General features: G+C 44.1%; 1 pseudogene; it reads right to left on the bottom strand.

Annotated features, from left to right (window-relative positions):
* Positions 1–6,077: 6,077 nt before the first annotated feature.
* On the bottom strand, positions 6,078–6,407 carry LOC147419508 (uncharacterized; annotated as a pseudogene).
* Between the last annotated feature and the right edge of the window lie 352 nt (positions 6,408–6,759).

The raw sequence follows: 6,759 nt of genomic DNA, 5'->3' as shown, positions 1-6,759 counted from the left end.
ATGTGAAGGGTCTTCTCAAAGAGGAGTTTGAAATGAAAGATTTGGGCGAGTTGCGCTACTTTCTTGGCATTGAGGTGATCAGGACTCCAGAGGGTGTATGGCTGTCACAGAGACATTATGCTTTGGACATATTGTCAAAGTATGGTATGGCTGATTGTAAGCCAATTTCTATTCCCTTGGATGTGAATGCAAAGCTGAGTGCAGAGAAGGGTGATGTTGTTGAGGATGTCAAGATGTACAGGAAGATTGTGGGTAGTCTAATCTATTTGACTATCACGAGACCAGACTTGAGCTACACAATAGGCTTGGAGAGTTAGTTCATGCAGCTTCCGAGGAAGCCACATTTGGATGGAGTACGGCGCACACTTCGGTATGTGCAAGGGACTCTTAACTACGCATTGTTCTATGCAGCAGATGTGCCATTAGCATTGTATGGGTATACAGATGCACATTGGGCAGGTAGCATTGTTGATAGGAGATCTACGACTGGCTTCATGTTCTCTTTTGGGAGTGCTGTTGTTACTTGGAGCAGCAAAAAGCAGCCTACGGTTGCTTTATCGAGCACAGAGGCCGAGTACAGAGGTGCAGCAGTTGCGGCGTGCGAGGTAGCTTGGCTACGCACATTACTTGAGGACTTGGGAGTGCAGGTGGACCAGCAGATTTTCATCCATTGTGACAACCTCAGCAGCATGCAGTTGGCCAGGAACCCAGTGTTCCATGCTAGGACCAAGCACATAGAGGTCCATTACCACTATGTTTGAGAGCGAGTGTTGGCGGGTGACATCGACTTGGTCTACGTCAGCACAGAGGAGCAGAAAGAGGATATCTTTACCAAGGCCCTCGGAGCTGAGAAGCTTCGACGTTTCCGGACTATGCTTGGACTCTGCGACATGCAGAGCTCGAGGGGGAGTGTTGAGATGTCGAGCTCTACATCTTGAGCTGGCATCCACTATGGGTCTTGGCCGCTTACGGCATTTACTCATTGGCGCATTAGGTGACCGACACGGAGGATCTCTGCCAGTGATTCTACAGCTGGACTACACTTATAGTGCCAGCCTAGTACGCTTCTAGCGAGTTCACACTTAGTGACCGCATGTACATATGTGCTACTTTTCAGTTTTAGCACTTAGTCATTTGTACTCTCTTTTCTGTGAGAAGAAGAAGAAGCTTTCCATCTCTGTGTGGTGTGTGCTTGTCTTGTGTAGCTCTCTTGCATCCTCTTTCTTTACATGGATGCCCCTTCATGGTTTTTGTGGTTTTTCCAAAACATGATACATAGAAGGTCACCATACGGGTATTTGGAGGTCACAAAGGGCATGTTTCAGGGTCGCGGAGTGACCTATATCACCTTCCTGTGCATCCTATGGTGAAGAAGCAATGCATGGAGGATTTGTTTGATGTCGGTACATGTCGCCATGTTGCAAGGATGAGTGTATCTAAAGAAGCCGTCCACATCAACATGGCATCTCTTGTAGAGCAAGTATCCTATAGATTCTTTATGATTCCAAAGGAAATCCAGATGATGTCCTACAAATTGCGCGTCGAAGGTAGTGACCTTTTTGTGGTTTTACTTTTTGCGAACTGAAATGTAGCTGGGTTTACACTTAACTGGGTTTATATGTTGCCTGCTTGGGTTTATACTTACCTATGTTAACCATATTCATTACTGTAGGAAGGCTTGTAAGTGGCGACTGGTCATGAATGTACATGGAGGCTCTTAAGTTGAAAGAGTAGAACAAGGTGCTACACTACCAGTCCTACAACCTTGATGCACTTGAGGAGACAAATCGACCCTTCATTCTAGTTATCCAAGACAATTGGATGCTTCGCATGTGTATGCGTTTCTCACGAAATAGTTCCTGGGCAATAAACTCAACCTTCAAGACAAATGTATTTGGCATGCCCCTGTATGCAACAGTGGTACCAAATTAGCATGGTGTTGGCTTACATGTGTGGTTCATGTTATGCACATGTGATGTAGAAACTAGACAGGAAAAAGTCGCCTTGAAGGTTACTTTGAAACTAGTCCTTCAAAGAATGAACAACATCCACCCAAAGGCGCTGGTGATTGATAAGTGTATCTCTTTACTACAAGCCATCAAGAAAGTGGTTGATGCCGATCCATTTTGCTGGGAAGTGGCTAAAAATGGTAGTATCACCCAAGTTGCATGCATTGTGCTAGTATGCTGGTTCCACACAAAGAAGGCTTGGGTGGAGCATTTACTTCCACAAGTGCGTCCAAAGGCTTGCTTATGTTTTTTTTCCTCTTCATTTTCCATGCTTTTGATTGCCTCCCCCCTCCTCACGTGTTGTTGCAGGTCCTCAAAGAAATGAAGGACCATGTGTATGGTGCCATGGAGAGTATGATGCAATGCCTGACGGAGGAAAAGTTCGACTTGAAGTACAGAGAACTTTCGGGAATTCTCGGAGCATGGTAACATTCTAAGATACATTAGCAATGGATGGGCTGCAAAGACATGCACTTGGCGTCGATTGTGGCCAAAGTTTGGCCGGCTCTTCCCTCATGGACACGTAGATACCACTTGGTGGAGAGACTTTGGCAGTACATAAAGTACACCTTGTTGGATGTACGGATCAATCGATCAGCCTTGGACTTGTTGCATGCCCTTATTGGCGATTCAATCACAGGGATGTGGATGGGTGGTACTGCTGTGGAGTTCTTCATACAAAAACATGAGATCGGTATGCCCCTCTGTTTTTTATATGCCATGGTTTACCTTTTGCCGTTGCCTGGGTTTACATTTGGAGTAATAGTGTCTTTATACTGCAATCTACGAAATTGTGTCCTTTTTTTGTACTTGCCTGGGTTTACATTCTGAGTAATTGTGTCTTTATACTGCATTTTGAGTATCTCTGTCTTTGGTTTACGTCCTTGCCTAGGTTTACATTCTGAGTAACTGTGTCCTTGGTTTAGTTTCTTGACTGAGTTTACAGTCTAACTGTATTTTTATCCTACATTCTAGGTAACTGTGTCTTTGGTTTATGTCCTTGCTTGGGTTTACAGTCTGAGTAACTGAGTCTTATACTACCTTTCCTTTTATAGTTGAATCACGTAAAAACAACATGTATGGGAATGACGAGGGGCAAACCAAACGCTTGTTGGGTGGAGAACAAATGTTTTGCAGATATGTAAAGTGACCATCAGCTGTTGATGTGATTGAGGAAGTGGCTCTCCTTTTCAAGGTGTTGAGTATGTCATGCCAGGAGATCTGGTATCATGTCAGCTTGCAATCCTCTTATTGTGATTGTGCAGATTGGGCAATCATGTGCAAGCACCTATATGGCATGCGACCAGTAGTAAGAGACTTCTTTTCTCATATGTGCCATATTCTCCCAATCGTTGACACGGATAGGGAAATGGCGATGGAGAATACACAAGAGGACATTGGCTCCATACTTGAAGGGCCCAATGAGCCTCCCAATGACGTGGTCATGCAACGGTCCCTTTCATCGCATATCCTCAACCAATGCATTGAAGAGTGTGGTGAATGAGATTGAGAAACGTATCCCATCTTGTGATGAGGTGTATGTACAATCATTGATAGGACAGATACAATTGGCTTATTCATGTCTTTCAGATGAAAGGGCTCCCAAGGAGATCGAATTGCCAGAGAATGGAAGCATTTCACAAATTCAGGGGCATGTGACAGCCACCCGACTCGGGCATGGACAATGGAAAGTTGCAAATGATGAGACAATCACAACGGTGCCTATTCAACCCTCGTCAAGAGTAGCAGGCAAGCTTAGGAAGAAACATCAAAGGGGCCGAAAGCGAGTGCGCTTTGCAAAGAGAAATTAAGTTTATTGCCATCGTCGTTGCACCAAGACCTTCTTGGTGGATCAAAGTGTAAAGTCATCCCAAACATGCAAAGCGATATTGCCACCCACTTCACGACATGGGGCACGAGTTACACGTGATGCTTTAATTGGTTGGAGAATAGTCTTGTACGAGGACTCCAACTCTCATGAGTGCCTCATTGCATCAGTGTCATGTGGCTCAAACGAGGACGAAGAGTGTGCTTTCACACTGACCTTGGCCACTGGACATAGCACTGAGAATGTGTGGACATCAAGGCATCACATTGCACTTTTCTAAAAAACTCTAAACTTTTACGAGTCTCACTCTCTGCTTTTATCTAAATATTGGGATTTTTAAAGTTTTTTTGTAAAGTTTTAAACAAACAATGTAAAATTTTTTGAAACCAAAAGATATGCAATGTTACCCGTGTTTGCAGAAACTTGTGTTTTTGCCTTAACTTTCCCTTTCGTGTGGACAATTGTACATATGCCCAAAGAGAGAGAGAGAGAGAGAGAGAGAGAGAGAGAGAGAGAGATAGGTTATCCTAATGAGGCTTTGTGCCCCTGGGTTTATATCTTTTGTATTGAAATGTAAATTGGTTTGCTCATGCCCAGGTTTATGTATGGCCTGCCTAGGCCTAGGTTTATACTTCATTGGGTTCACCATATTCATTGCTGTTGGAAGGGTTAACCCTTGACAAAAATGGGCATGCTTAGGAAGAAGCATCAAAGGGGCAATAGATTGTTGGTGGACCAAGAGTGTGGACTCGTGCCAAACGTGTCAAGCACTATTGCCACTAGCTTCACAACAAGGAGCACTAGATACACTTGCTGTTTTGATTAGTCGAGAGGTAGTCTTGTATGATGGCTCCAACTCTCATGCAAGCCTCATTGCATTTTGAATGTGTGGAGATCAGGGCATTACAATGTACTTATTTAAAAAACATGAACTTTCCTAGGATTAAGTCTATGTAAATCAGCCCAAGTTTTACTCTATGCTTCTCTCTAAAAATTAGGTTAACATATGTTTAGGTGTTTTGTTCCGTCGAACAACTCCCAATTTTTAAAAATTGAGAGATGTAAAGTTTATTCAAGTTTACATGCACCAATATTTCTGCTGGAACTTTCCCTTCCGTGAAGGCATTTCTACATGTCCTGAGAGAGAGAGAGAGAGAGAGAGAGAGAGAGAGAGAGAGAGAGAGAGAGAGAGAGAGATTGAGAGATTTAGTGCCAAAGAATTTAAATATGGTCAATTTATCTCTCATTTACCGCCCATGTGTACATTTCCAAGTTCTTAGAAAAAAGTTCATCTCGAGTGTTCATAGATGGGCAAGAAAAGGGAGATGTATGTGGCAATGCCATTGTTCCCAGTGTCCCAATGCTACCAAACATAGCTATTAGCTCTCCGCCTTGCATTGGCAAGTTTTCATATAATAGCTAACTATATGCCGTCTTGAAGAAGGGGGCACAAATAAAACAAATGTGGGCAATACACATCTTGTCAAGCATAACTAAGAAGTATTTAAGCTTGAAATTAATATAACATTGCCTATCAATGAGAGAGAGAGAGAGAGAGAGAGAGAGAGAGAGAGAGAGAGAGAGAGAGAGAGAGAGAGAGAGAAAAGAAGAAGAAGAAAGAAGAAGAAGAAGAAGAAGAAGAGGGTTTTAACTTCGTAATTCCAACCGACCTTAAGGATCTATCCTGTGAGGAGAGTTGAACTCAAGACATGTTATGAGAGAGAGAGAGAGAGAGAGAGAGAGAGAGAGAGAGAGAGAGAGAGAGAGAGAGAGAGAGAGAGAGAGAGAGAGAGAGAACTTGTATACCATGTGCAAGTGTGCTCCAAGGCATTGTTTAGCATAGTGCAAACCCAGGCAATTTAGGGAAAGACTATCTTTTGGCATCAATGGCGGAGAGAATAAGAGGGGAGGGGGGTTTTGCATTCCATATGCAAATATAAACAGAGAGACACACATAAAGAGAGAGAGAGAGAGAGAGAGAGAGAGAGAGAGAGAGAGAGAGAGAGAGAGAGAGAGAGAGAGAGAGAGAGAGAGAGAGAGAGAGAGAGAGAGAGAGATTTTACCCGTAGCCATTAACAAAAACTCCTCAGTTGGTTAGAAGCTTCAACATAGTTAGGTACAACATTGGGGCAAAGACATTAACATTCAAAACATGGCAACACTCATGTCATCCAAAATTTACAAAAGTTGAGAGATGTAATGCAAAAAAGCTCCATCAATGCATCATGCCTAAACCGACCTCAACAACACAAGGACATCCGCTGCCCAAGGGGTGCCACCATCTCCACTCAGGTGTGATGTGGAGTCCTCATCCATTGACACCTTCTCGCCTGCCTCACCTTCCCCATCCCCATCCGTTGATGCATCCTTGCCTTGAGCACTAGTAGCATCCCCTTCATCACTTCCATCCGCATTGTCTCCATCATCCCTTCTATCGTCCCCATTGTCCCCGCCACCATCGTCACTTTTACCACTCTCACTTTTACCTCTCTCACTCCCGCCAATGTCTCCATCATCCCCACTGCCGTCAGTCTCTTCGTCACTCCTGTCCCCATCTCCCCCTTCTTCATGACCTTCTTGATCTTCTTCGTCACTACCTTGCTCACTCCATTAGTTATCACCAACTTCTTTATCATCCCCGCCATCACCACCACTGGTACCATATTTCTCCACTGCTTCTTCATCCTCACTTATGGGACTCAAGCTCCGAACACGTCGCTGCACAAATATGTTACGTAAACTTGGGCCATGTTAGACAGTGTAGACCAGGGAATTGATGGGCGAGAGAGAGAGAGAGAGAGAGAGAGAGAGAGAGAGAGAGAGAGAGAGAGAGAGAGAGAGAGAGAGAGAGAGAGAGAGAGAGAGAGAGAGAGAGAGAGAGAGAGAGAGAGAGAGAGAGAGAGAGAGAGAGAGTATCTTCCT

The sequence above is a fragment of the Adiantum capillus-veneris genome, chromosome 29 (assembly GCF_014529385.1).
Source record: "Adiantum capillus-veneris isolate H3 chromosome 29, ASM1452938v2, whole genome shotgun sequence".
Lineage (NCBI taxonomy): Eukaryota > Viridiplantae > Streptophyta > Polypodiopsida > Polypodiales > Pteridaceae > Adiantum > Adiantum capillus-veneris.
The sequence above is the reverse complement of the archived record's forward strand: the minus strand, read 5'-3'. Positions and strand labels throughout refer to the sequence as shown.